Source organism: Nyctereutes procyonoides, unplaced genomic scaffold, assembly GCF_905146905.1.
Source record: "Nyctereutes procyonoides isolate TBG_1078 unplaced genomic scaffold, NYPRO_anot_genome, whole genome shotgun sequence".
In the NCBI taxonomy this organism is placed as follows: domain Eukaryota; kingdom Metazoa; phylum Chordata; class Mammalia; order Carnivora; family Canidae; genus Nyctereutes; species Nyctereutes procyonoides.
The window spans coordinates 28,757,389-28,773,813 of NW_026575142.1; positions in this window are offsets into that span (position 1 = coordinate 28,757,389).

Consider the following 16,425-nt stretch of genomic DNA (forward strand, 5'->3'; position numbering starts at 1 on the left):
GTCCTGTTTAGGGCAGAAATAGACGAACTGACAAGCACAGTATTTAATAGGGAGATCCTGGAAAAAAGATAACAACTCAGGGGCTAAATTCTCTATACCTCATCGTTGACTGGGAGGCTGTGCACATAAACAGAAAAGACCCTAGGGAGGCTTGTGAAAAGTAAAATCATGGAAGACTTCAAAGGAGTTCTACAACTCAAGTATAGATCTAGTAGCAGAGGTGGAAGCTTTCTTAGTTGAAGATCTTTGAACACATTTTCTGATCAAGCATTTGTTGGCTGCTATGCAGTCAGGAGGACTCCAGGGAAAGTAGATTAAAAATAAAAATAAAAAATATTGAGCATGGCCATCAATTTCCACTCTGTAGGAGGAAGAAAGTTTCCATAGGAGGAAGAAAGTTTCCACAGATTAAGTCCAGATAAGCCATTAAAAAAATGCAAAAAAAAAAAAAATCAACAACAATCCTTAAGAGGGGATCAGAATCCATAGTTGTTAGATATTATCTAAAATATCTAGTTTTCAACAAAAATTTATACAAAATGCATAAAAAATGAAAAGTACTTTCCTGAGTATTTTTCTTTTACTCAGGAAAAAATTAACAGCCAATACAAATTAACTATGAGTGAACATAGATTTTAAACTATGCAGAAAAGATGTCAAAGCAGTTATTATAAACAGAATTAAAGCAATTATGCAATTATGTTTAAAGAACTTGAGGACAATATGTTGATGGTCACTCAATAATATGAAATATCAATAAAGAATAGAAGCTATAAAATAGAACTAAGTTGAAATTCTGTAATTGGAAAGTACAATAGCCAAATGAAAAATTCACTAGATGGACTAAACAGCAGATTTGAGATGGCAAAAAAAAAAAAAAAAAAAAAAAAAGAAAAAAGAAAAAAGAAAAAAAACAGTGACTTTGAAGATATAGCAAAAGAAATTAACCAATCTTAAGAACAAAGAGAATAAATTTGATTAAAAATGAACAGAATCTCAGAGACCTTTGGAACAATAGTAAATGTACGAACACATGTGTAATCGAAGTGTCAGAAGTAGATGATAAAGATAAAGAAGTCAAAAAAGGATTTGAAGGGGAGCCCTGGTGGCTCAGCGGTTTAGTGCTGCCTTCAGCCGGGGGCATGATCCTGGAGACCCAGGATGGAGTCCCACATTGGGCTCCCTGCATGGAGCCTGCTTCTCCCTCTGCCTGTGTCTCTGCCTCTCTCTCTCTCTCTCTCTCTCTCTCTCTGTCATGAATAAATAAATAAAATCTTAAAAAAAAAGGATTTGAAGAAATAATGGCTGAATAATTTCCAAATTTAATGAATAACATTAATCTACAGATCAAAGGATCCCAATGAATCTCAAGTAGGATAAACACAAATAGATACACCTCTGGACACATCATTGTCAAACTGATAAAATTGACAAGAGAAAAATGGTCATCATATACAGAAGAAATATAATATGCTAAATAAGTGACTTATTTTCAGAAACAGTGGAAGCCAGAAGGCAATGGAATGACAAATTCAAGGTGCAAAAAGACACACAAAAAAGAAAAAATATCTTGTCAACAAAGAGTGTTATATTTAGCAAAACTATCTTTCATACCTGAAGAAGAAATAAAGATGATTCAAAGTGTGGACTAAATGAATTTGTTGCTAAACTTGCCTTACAAGAAATGCTAAAAAAATACTTCCTTAAGGGGCACGTGGATGGCTCAGTGATTGAGCATCTGCCTCTGTCTCAGGTCGTGATCCTGGGGTCTTGGGATCGAGTCCCACATCAGTCTCCCCATGGAGATTCTGCTTCTCCCTCTGCCTATGTCTCTGCCTCTTTCTGTGTCTCTCATGAATAAATAAATAAAATAATAAAAAAATACTTAGGATGAAAAAAATGACACTAGATGGTAACTTGGATCTATAGGAAGAAATGAAAAGCACCATAGATTGTAATATGTTAGTAGATATAAAAGACTGTATAAATCTTTGCATAATATCTTTGAAATATATAAGATTTTAAAGCATAATTGTAACACTGTATTGTTTGCTTTCTTAAATGCATAAGTGAAGTATATGAGCAATAAGACAAAGGAGTAAATAGAGTGATATTAGAGCAAAGTTCTATTTTGCTGGAATTAAGACAATAATTAATGAAGCACATTGTGAATAGTTCAGAGGCATTTGTGATCTGCACAGCAGCCACTAAAAATTAAAATATAAATTAATATACAATTAAAAATAAATAAAATTTAAAACAATATACTAAAATGTTGATTTAGTGTAAAAGAAAGTGGTAAAGGAAGAAAAGATGAATAAAAATGGCACACGCAACAAATGAACTGCAAAACAGCACATGTCAATTGAACCACACCAATAATAACATTAAATATAAGGTTGATTTACTATAAAATATCATCTAATGTAATATACCATATAAATAGAATAAAGGACAAAACCATATAATCATCTCAGTAGATGCAGAGAAAGAATTTAATAAAATTCTATATCCATTCATGGATTACAAACTCTAAAGAAATTAGAAATAGGGAATTTCCTTAACTTGAAATAAGGCATCTGTGAAAAATCTGGAGTTAACATTATACTTAATTGTGAAACTCTGCTTTTCACATAAGGTCAGGAACAAGGCAAAGATGTATGCCAGTAAGATTTTATCACTGTACTGTGGGTCGTAGCCAGAGCAATAAGGCACGAGAAGTTAAATCATACAATAGGTAATTTCAAAGAAGCATAACAGTCTTTATTTGCAGCTATCATGATCCTAAATGTGGAAAATCTTAGGGAATACAACCAGACAAAAACCAAACCAAACCCATTAGAACTTAAAAATAAGCTTAGCAAGATCGCAGGATATAACATGAAAAAGCAAAAATCAATGTTATTTTTATACACTAGAAAAAAATCAAATTCAAAAATTGATGCCAGGGGTGCCTGGATGGTTCAATTGGTTAAGCATCCAACTCCTGATTTCAGCTCAGGTTATGATCTTCGCTGAGTGTGAAGTCTGCTTAGGATTCTCTCTTTCCTTCTCTGTCGGCCTTTCCCATCCTCTGTACTCTCTTTAAGAAAAAAAAAAAATTGAATCCATTCACAGTGGGGGGGAAAGACACAAGAATAAATTAAACCAAATAAATGTAAGATATGTTAAAAAACTATAAAATATTTGCTAAGAGAAATCAAAGAATATCTAAATAAATACCAAGATCACATCATAGATTGGAAAATTCGGTATTGTCAAGATGGCAGTCATCCTCAGAATGATTTATATCAAAGCCCTAGAAAGCTTTTTTTCTGATAAAAAAATCATAAACTGATCTTAAAAATCTGTATAGAAATGCAAAGCACCTGGAATAGCTTAAACAATTTTGGAGGCAAAAATAGTATTTGAGGACTTGGAGTACCTAATTTTAATATTTTCTGTGAAGCAAGAGTGATCAAGTGTGGTATCAGTGTAAAGATAGACATATACTTCAATGGAACAGTGTTGACAGTTTAGGAATAGACCCCTGTATTTAAGGTCAGTTGATTTTTAAGAATTTTTTATTTTTAAAAGATTTTATTTATTTATTCATGAGAGATGCAAAGAGAGGCAGAGACAGGAGAAGCAGGTTCCATGAAAGGAGCCTGATATGGGACTCAGTCCCGGGGCTCCTGGATCACACTCTGGGCCACAGGCAGACGCTCAACCACTGAGTCACCCAGGCCTCCCAGGTCAGTTGATTTTTAGTAAGGGTTCCAAGGCAATTCAATGCTGAAAAGATAGTCTTATCAGCAAATTGTACTGGGTCAATGGAATATTCATACGCAAAAAACAAATGTAGGATCTTGTCTCACACCATACACAAAAATTAAATAAAAATAGGTCATCAGACCTAAATATACAATTGACATGATAAACCAAAAATAAAACAAGAAAGAAAATCTTTGTGACCTTGAGCAAGGCAATTCTTAGATTTGACAACAAAATCAGGATCCATGAAAGAAAAAAATTGACTTTGTAAAACTTTTAGCTCTTCAAAAACACAGTTAATAAATGAGAAGACAAAATAAAAACTAGGAGAAAATATTTGCAAATCATATTTGAAAAACTATTTGGATCAAGAATATATAAAGAACTCCTTCAACTTATACAAACTATGATCATGAGGTCCTGCTGTATACCTGCAAGAATGACTATAATTAAAAAAGATTGACAATATTAAGAATTGGTGAGGATGTGGCAAAGTTTGAACTCTCATATATTGCTGGTGGGAATGTAAAGTGGTGTAGGAACTTTGGAAAACAGTCTAGTAGTTTCTTAAGAAGTTAACATAAATTTACCGTTTATCCTAGCAATCCTACTCCCAGTCTCTACCCAAGAGAAAAGCAAACATATATCCACAGAAGACTTGTACGTAAATATTCATAGTAATATTATGCACAAGAACTCCCCCCAAAACAATCCAAATGTTTAACAAGTGATGGATGTTGTAGCAAAATGTGGTGGCATCCATACAGTGGTACAGTACTCAGCTGTAAAAAGGAGCAACTGACACATACTACTCTATGGAAGTAATTCAAAAACGTTATTCTCAGTGAGACAAGACTGACATTTGTTTGATTCTCTTTAAATACACTTCAGAAAAGGCAAATCTATAGAAATAGAAAGTAGATCAGTGGTCACCTGGGGTTGAGTGTGGGAGCAATGTTTGGCAGTAAGTTGGCATGAAGGATTTTTTTTAGGGTAATAGAAACGTCCAAAAATGGGATTGTGACAATAGTTGCACAACTCTATATATTTACTAAAAGTAATTGAAATATATTATTACAATGGGTGTATTTTGTGGTTTATAAATTAACCTTAGTAAGGCTATTTAAGAGGGCAGGTCATCATGTTGGCAGACAATTGATGCTTTCTTATACGAACAAAATGGGAACGGTATTTCAATTTAGCCATAGAATGCCAGCTGTTTCATGAAGTCATCTACACACTTTCATTCATTGTCCTTCTTTGAATCGTTCCACTAATATTTGCAAATTATGCTGTGTTGGCAGAGGGGTTTGTGGTAAGCAGTTATCCTTCAAAGTTCTGAGTGAATGTAACTCTGGAAGTATTAGAGAGACTTGCCCTTTAAGTGCAAAGGATGCAGACATGCGTCTGTTCATCGCATGACTGTTCTTGTCAGTTCATCATTTATGGTTTTATTTTTTTGCCCAATTTTATTTTGTCTTTTTTTAAATTTCTGATTTTCCTAGTTCTCTGACCTGGCTTACCTCTCCTTTGGTTTCGTCCTCCCTTACAACTTGACCTGGTGATGATTGTTAAACCAACATTTGTTGACTTATATATTACAAAGTATTTTTCTTTTTTTGTTAACTGTGCATATATCTTACTGGCTTGCTTTTATCATATTAGGTTCTGAGTATCTGGTCTAGTTAACACTAACGTGACTTAAACATTAGTTTGCCTTAGTTTGGCTTGGTTTGGATTTGCCCAAACATGTTCTGTGTCAGCTGTCTAAAACTCAGGTGCAGGTGTCAGCCATGCCCCTTTCAATCCGGTTAGATAATGTGACTTGGGAAGCAGATTGCTCATTAGCATACTGTCCGATCAATCTAATAGACTTTAATTCAGTTCGATTTAGCTTATTCCTCCCCAGGGTGCAGTGTGACTTTCTCCAACTTGTTGAGGTAATGCTCTGGTCCACGGCACTCAATGTGTCTCGGATGAATGTACCCACCAGTTCTCCTACCTGCAAGGTTACTGGGGGCTGCCAATATGCAGCCTTTAGGTTTGCCTCCTACCTTGCCTAATGATTCATTTACTGAATCATTAGGTGCACTTTCTAGAAATTGCAACCATGCTGCTAGGGCGTAAGCTGTTGAAATCAATTATAGCCATTGAGAGGACTACTTGAAGTCATTTGAAAATTCTAATGGGGGAAAACATATTAGAATTTGCCAGTGAAGGTTTTCTCTGTTTGGTAGGATCATTAATGGGTGTGAGCTCAGTAAACTATTATTGATTACATTGTAACTAGAACAGTATATCTCAATAAAATTTTTTTAAAAAAGATTTATTTATTTATGATAGACATAGAGAGGAGAGAGAGAGAGAGAGAGAGAATGGCAGAAGCAGGCTCCATGCTGAGAGCCCGACGTGGGACTCGATCCCAGGACTCCAGGATCTCGCCCTGGGCCAAAGGTAGGCGCTAAACCGCTGAGCCACCCAGGGATCCCCTCAATAGAAAATTTTAAAGATGAAGTTAAAACCAGTGACATTTGGACATGCGTTTTCATTATTGTGTTTCTGAAACACTTTCTTAGACTCATGTCAGCTTTGAAAACAGAAGTGTGTATGTTTCCTTTGGGTGAATCTGTCACCTGTTCTCCCATTTCACCTGGACATCTGGGCTTGTCGATATACTTTTTTTTCTCTTTTGTAAGTTTGAGGGGACATGGTCCAATAAAAGGAAAGGGAGTGTTGAGTCAGACAATCCTAGGTTTAAATTTTATTTACAACAACCAGTATTGTTCTGATAAACAAGTCCTAATATCTCTGCCTGTCAGTGTCCCTACCTTAGAATGGGGATGATAAAATCTTTCGCAGAGGGTGCTGTGAGGTTTAAAATCGATGTCCATAAAATCCTTGGCACAAATAGGTACAAAACAAATGCTGTCTGATGCTCTTTGCTATCTTTTCCTCTTCATAATTCCTTTTCTTTTTCTTTCCTATTACAACCTTTGCGTGTCTACATAAAATAAACTTCTTGGAAATTAGGATGCACTTTCCTTCCTTATAAAGCCTCTTCCAATCTTGTAGAGCTATAAGATGATAGTCATTCATCCATTTATTTAATTATTGTTTATTTGCTTCCTTACATGCTGTGTTCTAAACGTTGAATATACAGTTGAAAACAAAATTAAAACTCCTGGCCTCATGGAATATACATACTAGTAGTTATGAGTAATCATGTGGCTTTAGTGCCCTTAAAAATCTGAGTGGAAATAAAATTGAATAGTATTTTAACACCCTTGATGGTGCTACCAGGAATTGCCAGTGGTGTGAATGTTTGACAACTTAACTTTTGAGAAAAGTGGCCTCATGTAAAGTTTGGCGCTGGATGTTTTAGATCATCTGAAAATACGTAAAAAAAAAAAAAAAAAAAAAAAAGAATAAACCAACACTTGTCACAAAATTTCATTTCATTTAGTCTTTAAAACAGCCATTTCTGTATCCTTTGCGTAAATACCTAGCAGTGTAATTGCTGGATTGTAGGATACTTCTATTTTTGACTTTTTGAGGAGCCTCCATGGTGTTTTCCAGAATGGCTGCACCAGTTTGCATTCTCACCCACATTGTAGAGGGCTCCTCTTTCTTGGCATCCTTGCCAAAACCTGTTGTTTCCTGTGTTGTTAATTTTAGTCATTCTGTCAGGTGAGAAGTGATGCCTCATTGTAGTTTTGATTTGTATCATGATGAGTGACGTTGAGCATCTTATCACATGTCTGTTGGCCATCTGTATGTCTTCTTTGGAAAAATGTCTATTCATGTCTTCTGCCCACTTTTTAACTGGATTATGTGTTTTTTGGGGTGTTGAGTTTATAAGTCCTTTATATATTTTGGACATCAACTCTTTATCAGATATGTCATTTGCACATATCTTCTTAAAATAGACTTATAGGAAGTTATATTTTAAGTGTAAATTTGTCTTTCAAGTTTAAATTCAAGTTAGTTAACAGAGTGTTTACAGCAACATCATCAACAATAGCCAAATTATGGAAAGAACCCAAATGTGCATCAACTGATGAATGGATAAAGGAGATGTGGTATATACGTATATAATGGAGTATTACTCAGCCATAAAAGTGCAATGATGTGGATGAAGCTAGAGAGTATGTGCTAAGTGAAAAAAGTCAGAGAAACACAAATATCATACAATTTCACTTATATGTGGAATTTAAGAAACAAAACGAATGAACATAGGGAAGAAAAAGACGTGAACCAAGAAATAGACTTAGATATAGAGAAGACACTGATGGCTACCAGAGGGGATGATGTAGAGGTGATGGGTGAAATAACTGATGAGCATTAAGGAGGGCGCCTGTGATGAGCACTGAGTGATGTATGGAAGTATCGAATCACTAAATCCTACCCCTGAAACTACTATTACACTGTATATTAACTCATTAGAATTTAAATTAAAAACTTGGAGAAAAAGAGAAAACAACCATTAAAAGCAGATCTTATTTTTCTTCTATTTATAATAAGGAACCAAAGGTAAAAAGATGACAAATCTTACCTAAGTTACATAGCCAGAGGGTGGTGGTTCTGCTTGTCTTCAAAATCCATCTTTTAAATAATATCTCAAGATAGAGGCTGCATTAGCTAAGTAGACCGATGCTAGTTCCTAACAGTGGTGAAAAAGATGACCTCCATCTTTGATGCCCATGGCCTTCTCTATCTGTATCCTGGTCTTCCTCCTTGCCATTTTTCAATGCTTAACCAGGGTTATCATCAGGTACGGAGTCTGTATAGAGAAAACCGAGGTAGAAATAGATGATTTCAAAGGTTGTTTCAGTCTTGTGATTTATGATTTTTACGAGTTAGTAGCATTTTTAAATCAGAGGATAATATTTAACCCAAATGAATGAATCTCTAGAGAGAATTTCAAGCGTGATGGCACATGGGGACAAGGGTGGCATTTTATGGATGGGTAGGAATGACTTACTGGACCTGGTCTAGTCTTATGGAACTGGGAATCACCCACTTTGTGGGACCTGGTCCTGGATACACATTACCTGGCATTTTAGAGACAGCAGCAGTTTATATTCTAAGTTCCTATATATAGGGCAATTAAAAGATATACTATCTTTCTCACCACTTTGCAATAATTTGAAAACACTTCTTAAGGTGACAAAAATCAGTGATTCAGAATATGCTCACTGAAAATATTTTCCTGAACTGGGTGAGTTTTACTGTCAACAAATTAAACCATCTCTGAAAAATCCTCTCCCAAATGAAAGATTTCTCTTGTCTAGAATCAATTCTCTTAAAAAGTATGTCAAAAACCAAAGTGACCAATGCCATATCTCCATTGCATTACAATTACATAAGCTTTTAAGTGAAAACAATGACAATTTCAATGGCAAAAATTTATTTAAAAAGTTATACCTAATACAATCACAGACATCTACTAATACCTGCTAGCCTAGGAAAATTAATTATAACAAAACTCAGAAAATGTCACTTATATCATATGCTCTCAAGATAAAAAATCTTGGCCAAAAATGATCTCTTTCCTAATATTTGGTCAGCACAGAAGAGAAATCGACTTCCATAAAGAGCCGACATTTCCAGCTTTTCTTCTTTCCTAATTATACAGAAAGTTACTCTGAAGTCAGACTACTTTTATGCATTAATTAACCTGAATCCCCCATGCAAATATTTAACAAACATCCAGGAAACAAATATTCAGACATTGATTGAATTAAACAAATATTCAGACATTGATTGAATTAAACTGAACCCATAATCCAGATTCCACATGCTGTTTATTTTTTCCTCACCTAAAGTGGATGGGTGGGTGTGGGTTTGATTTTCTTACACTCCCGGGGTTTTGAGCATCATTTGGTGTAATTGATTTCCCTACAAACTGACAGTCTGATAGACAAGGAGCCTATTTATTTCTTCATCAGAGAAATGGGCTACAATCTTTCTCAATGTGGATTCTATCTCTTTCATTTAAATCATATTTAATCTTTAGAAGATTATAAGAGGAGTTATGGAGAAAAACTAAAGGTGTATATAATATTCAAGCACATTTTTATGTTAATAGAAATGTTTGAATACCAATAGTGTTAAATCTTAACCAACAAATAATCATCATGGTTACTTTGTGAAAATGTAAATGATTTGTATCAAAATGATAATAAATTACATCAAAGGAGGACAGGGCAAGGTAATAAACTTTGTTATTTGTACAGTGATAAACCTTAAAAATACAGCATATATAGATTTTTTTTTTACTATTATCTCTCCTTTCTCTACTTAGCTCCTTCCTTTCCTTTATTTAAAAATTCCTTATTGAGAATATGCTACATTACAGGCTCTGTGGTAGATCCTGGTTAGTTTTTTTTTTTTTTTTACCTTGTAAGTAATAGTTATTACATAGAATTTTTGGGGAGAGAGAGGAAGGTAGGAGATCCCAGAGGAAGGAGTGAGAACACTGAGAGAGAGGTGGAGAGAACGGATAATGGCAAAGACAAGGACACATTGTTAATATTAATTCACACTATATTGAACTTTATTTCCCCTTGAGTTGGTTGTCTTATTTACTTACCGAGTATTTCATAAGCAAATACTATGTTCCAGGCACTGTGCAGGGCCCTGGGGATGCAAAGTCAAGAAAGACTTCTTTATTTCTGTCTTCAGGGAAGGTGCAGCCCAGTGGGGGTAAGAGAGTAAATAAAGCACAACAGACAGGGCTGGGGAAGTATGTGCTGCAAAGTCATGCACAAACACTGTGAGCCCAGGGAATGCATCTAAGTCAGATGAGAAAGAGGTACTGAATTTACAACGAGAAGGTCAAAAGTAAAACAAAACAAAACAAAACAGAACACATTCCTTTTTTTTTTTTTTTTTTTAATGACTGAGGCCAAGTCCATGGGTGCCCCATTCCTGCTGCCTGGTGCTGCCCCACAGGCCATACTTGCCACCTTGGGCTAAGCTATGTGGAGAAGTAGGGCAGGCAGTCCCTCTCTGCAAGAGGCTTCACCCCAAGCCTCAGTTTCTCCTTAAAGTGGGACACTTGTAGCTGTCCAGTTGGCCTAGATAAAATGAGGAGGATTTAATGAGGAAGACTGAATGGCATGGCTATACCTTTTTAGTCTTATCAGCCTGCAAATCCCATTAGTAATTTAAAACATGGCATAGCAAATGTACCATTTGCTATGCCATGTTTTAAGGTTTACAGAGTGCCAGCTCACTTTACAGATATAGATGCCACATGATAATATCATGTGGCAAGTCTGATTTATGGGCTTAGAAGTGGTGTTTGTTTCCTTTGATAAGTCCCTAATCATTTTGCCATTATAGCAAATTATCAATAGTTCAATGGCCATTTTAGCCACACTGAACAAAATGGCCAATATTTTAAGTCTGTTTGCCAGAGTTATTATTATTTTATTTGAGTGAAGTGGTTTTTTGTTTGTAATGGTATAATTGGCAGTTCCTAAAAAATATCAGCTCTGCCAATCATACCATTATGTGGTGGTAACTTTGATGTGAAGTTAAAACTGGAATATCTTTCCTCTCTGAGAACACAGGGGAAAGGACAAATAATGCACTTAACATAATTTTCTTTGGTAGGCTGAGGTACTAAATGAACAGCTGCATCCCACTGTGTGAGCTGTGCATAAAATGAGAGTATGTTAAGTAGCTGCCAATAAAAAAAAAAAAACCCTTTAGTTTCAATGCTGCTTTAGACGGACGATCAAAGTAGCCCTGGCATCAATAAATTAATCACCATTCTGAAGTTATTTTATAACCAAGGAAGCAAATATTATAGAAATAGAATTCTCATACATTACAATGTGGAAAAGATGTGTGCAATTTTCTCAAAATAATGTTAATACTAAAACGAAGTGTCCTAAATTATATATTAGAACCATTCAATGATGATACATAATAGTAAAATAGTACAGATTCTTTTTACAACTCTGATTTTGCAAATTCATATCTACTTAATATAGCATTCAACTTAAGGTAGCACTCATCCTGCCGGGAGAGGAGTCACTCTTAAGCAAGGTATTAATTCATGAGCAGAGATATGTCAGAGATTGCTGAATAGATAACATAATGAAAATCCTGGAATTACTTCTAGCTTTTGCCATTTTAGCTTCATCATTATAAGAAAAGAGTGGTACTAATTCTTTCTAGCAAATTTAATAATAATTAGGTAATTGAATCTCCCACTCATAGCTTTTCCCTCTTCTTTGGCATCAGATATTTAAAGCTTTTCTGAAGCCTAAGTATGAAGAGTTTCCTAGGAATGAGTCTCACCACAATTAAGCCCTTTATTAAAAAACCCGCTTTCATTAGTTAGTGAGAACTTCAGAATATTGGCTTTACCACTCTCCACATGCTGTTTGTTAATATGAGATGCATCTAATTTTTTATGCAAAATTAGGCTATCACTTGTGACTGTGCTGTGCACTTCATAACGCACAACAAATCCATTTTCTTTAAGATTCACAGGTGATTTTATCTTAAATATATTTGTACTTTCCTAATTTCCAGGCTAGTGAAAATAGAAACATTTCATAGTGATTCATTCAAAGTGACATGACAACAAAAGCTTTAGCTAAAAAATTCCCAATTTATAAAAATAGCATGTATAGCATCTTAACTGACAATATATCATACTGTGTCTATAAAAAATAATCACATTCTGTGGAAGAATGGGGAATATGGAGAAGTTGGTGTATGAGTTCTGGAAAAATACAAATTTTTGATGAATATGAATGATAATTACTGTGGCATTTTTGTTGTTTTATTGATGAGATGTCATCAAACAGATTCAGAAATGTCTGCTCTTTTTTTTTTCAATACCCCACACATTTCAAATACCATAGAGAAGAAAGATTCATGGCAATTACCTAGAGCCTGTAAGAAGCCCATTTTATTTTGAGTTTATTTCCCTTACATTTTCATGTAATCAGGTTCGAGATTGATCACTGTGTTAGCTCACATAGTGTTATATTAGAAGCCAGGTACTCTCTGGAATATGAAGCCCCTCCCCTGGTTCTTGACTAAGTTTGTGGACTGGTTCTTTTTTAAGAAGCAGTCAGTGCACAATCTCGTCTGCTAAGAATATTCTTTTTCCCATTGTCTGATTGGTCAACTCTTACTTTGTTGATTCAAAACTTAGTTGTTAGTATCAGGGAAGGAGTTCCTCTCTCTCCCAGCCTTGGCTTCCTGATAGGATGTCTTTTGTTTTTTCCTTAATTTCCTCCAGTGTAATTGAGATATAATTGACACATAACAGACATTGTCTTAGTTTAAGGTCTGCAACATGATTTGATATGTGTATGTATTGTGAGATGATCACCACAGGAAGTTTAGTCAGTGTTTATCACCTCACATGCTCACATTTTTTTCACTTTCTTGTGATGGAAACTTTGAAGACCTGATAGGGATTATTAGGCTCTTTGAAACACCTGGCAATGGTTGTACTTGCTTCTCTGTGTTTCAATGTGGGCATCTCCCTGGGCATTTTAGACCATCTCCCCTGCCAGGATGAACTAACTCACTGAAGACAAGAACTCTCTTAGTCATCTATTTTTTCACCTGATGACTAGACCAATTTCTTCCCAATGTCATAAGGGAGATATTAATACATGTTTATTACATCACAAACAATGTAATTGGCTCTTCTTACAAGAAAAGATTGTTATAATCCCTAGAAGTGATGGAAAGTTGGATCACTGGGCGTGATATAATTGAGCATGTTGAAGGAGTCCGTGTTACAATGAATCCATTGAGTAGATATGGCTTTTCAACAATCTGTTAAATCATTAAGATTTTAAAAAAGGGTTTATTTTATTTTTTTTTTAATTCTTACTGGCTTAGCATCTATGTAGCTTTTCTTCATAATCAACTCTTTTCTGGATTTTTTTTTAATGAATAAGAAGGACATATCCTGTAGCAATACTCTGAAAACTCCATCAAGCTTCCAACTTGAAGAATACTGCCAAGTTATGCACATCTTAAGATTTTTCTCTTATAAAGCCAAGAAATGTGAAACTTATTAGCAGTTCTCATGTATGGTTTTATGAGGAAAAGGAAAATGCAGAAGTTAGTGTTCCTATGGCAATGAGGCTTCAATTCTGACTCCTTTCCCAGCTTTGCAAACCAGCGAGCCATGGCTGTGGATTCCTCACTCAACCAGACAGCTGGCACAGCCTCCCAGGACAGAACAGTTGCTTTGACAAAAATCTTTGTTGGATCTGCTTTACTCTTTTCTTCTCTGTTAATTCTCACTTGTGTTAAAGAAAAACCCATGCTTATGTACAGATAACTTGGTGGATTTTTGATAGAACTTGCTTTTCTCTCATATACATATAACCCATCTCTTTGTCATTTTCTCGTGCTTGACTTATGAATCAGCCTGCATTTTGCTGGCTCCTATCATATCATTCAGAAAAAAGTCTGAAAATCAGTGCATCATCTCTGGAGCAGGAGCTCAAATTCTGTGATTGATGACATTGCAATGAGGCACGAATCAGGCAATGTCAGGCACCTGAAGCTGTACCTACAATGTCAGCAGCGGAATATTATCATACTTGAGAATTCAGTTTTAGATGATCAGAGGCCGTGTTCCTTGGAGGCTGCGTTTAGGCCACAGCCAAAGATCTCGGACATTAGAATAGGCTGCATCCCTTTGAATTAAATTAGGATTTGATTCTGAGTTCTAGAAGAAGCAGTATTTTATGTCAGGGGCTAAAGAGAGCTCTACTGAAATCCAATCCACATATTCAATTGTTTACGGAGAAAGAGGTGTAAGAATCAGGAAAGAGAAGGAGCAGGTTTAAGGGTGATATTTCTCTCTGTCATTAGATTAGTATTGCAGTTATTAGGGGTTCAGGGAAGATTTTTTTTTCCTCTGAAAAATATTTTTTAAAATTAACATAAGGTAAAACAGTCCTATGGGTTTTAACACATGTGTACATACCTGTTACCACCACTTTGGGATACGGAACCATTTCTTCACCACAAATTATTCCTTCATGCTATCCCTTTATAGGTACCCTCTGCGTGGCCCCCCAACCCCTGGCCACCACCGATCTGTGTTATGGCACTAGTCATACATAGTACATGGTTTTGTACTTCTGAGAATACTAACTAGTCCACTAGCAAATTATAGTAGGATGTATGTTTTTCATGTGGACCAATCACTTAGCAATTTTGGGGAACAGGCAGCTAATGAGAGAAAGGGTTCAAGGGAGAGGAATGGGAAGAATCACTTCCCCTTTGGTTGGTATGCCCTCCTGGTGCCTCTCCTTTTTTTTTTTTACTTCTTTTTTTTAATAATAAATTTATTTTTTATTGGTGTTCAATTTGCCAACATACAGAATAACTAACACCCAGTGCTCATCCCGTCAAGTGCCCACCTCAGTGCCCGCCCGCCACCCAGTCACCCCCACCCCCCGCCCTCCTCCCCTTCCACCACCCCTAGTTCGTTTCCCAGAGTTAGGAGTCTTCCATGTTTTGTCTCCCTTTCTGATATTTCCCACTTATTTTTTCTCCTTTCCCCTTTATTCCCTTTCACTATTATTTATATTCCCCAAATGAATGAGACCATATAATGTTGCCTCTCCTTAACCTCATCTATTCTCATTAATACAGAAGAGCTAGGAAGACTAAATAAAATCTTTCCTCTGTCCTCAATCAAAAATTCTCATACGGAAGTATTAAATCTATGTAGTGGAGAGAATAGAATTTTTTTTATATGTTGTGTAGACACAGTCTACTGTCGGATACAAATCTGTCGTTTTGATAATATCGAGTGGTTTTCAGGCAGGCACCATATGAAACTTGCTGCTTCTATATATGGTAAGGGTGTTTTTACCTACAGAGAGAGCCACCCTGTGACACAACTCCTGAGAACTTTTTTCACCCTGGCCATGCATCTTGCCAGGGAAGGGATGAGCTCTGCTGGATGAGCCATGACCCCCTTTCCTGCACCCTCGGTCTAATTTACGTGGAGCAGTGTCTGTCCACAGAACTAGCAACTGTCCAATTGATAAAAACAATGGAGTTCGTAGGCGTCCGTGATAGAAGTAGAGCACTCAGAAAATTGCAGAGAGTGGTGAGGGAGTGACAAGCTTGCTCTACTTGTGCTGCAGAACACCTGGCGTGTGGTGTCTGGCTTTGGAGATGTTGAACAGGTGACACTGAAAATACTAGGGAAATACAGTGAGTTGAACGATCCAATGAAATGAAAAACAGGTTAAAGAATTTCATATGGGTGGCTTGGAAAGGGAAGACTCATAGGCACACGTACAATTGTCTTCAAATATCTCTCAGGCGTTACCTGCCCCAGAACGGTGAGATTTTTAAGTTCTATGAATCATAGACACTTTTGAGAATCTGATGGATGCTTTGGACATTTGATGTAGAAAAATGCACATACACATAGTATTTGTATGTATGTATACATATATTTTGGGAGTTTTAAAGAAGAATACACATATATTTTAAGGAAACCCTCAGATGTGCCTTCTTCCTAATTGGTGGTTATAGAAAGATCAGAGTAGCAGATTTCAATTTAGTAACAGTAGAACTTTCTAGTGATTTGAGATTTCTGGAGCTGAAATAGGCTGCTTTAGGAGTTAACAAGCTCTCTGTCACTGGACAAGT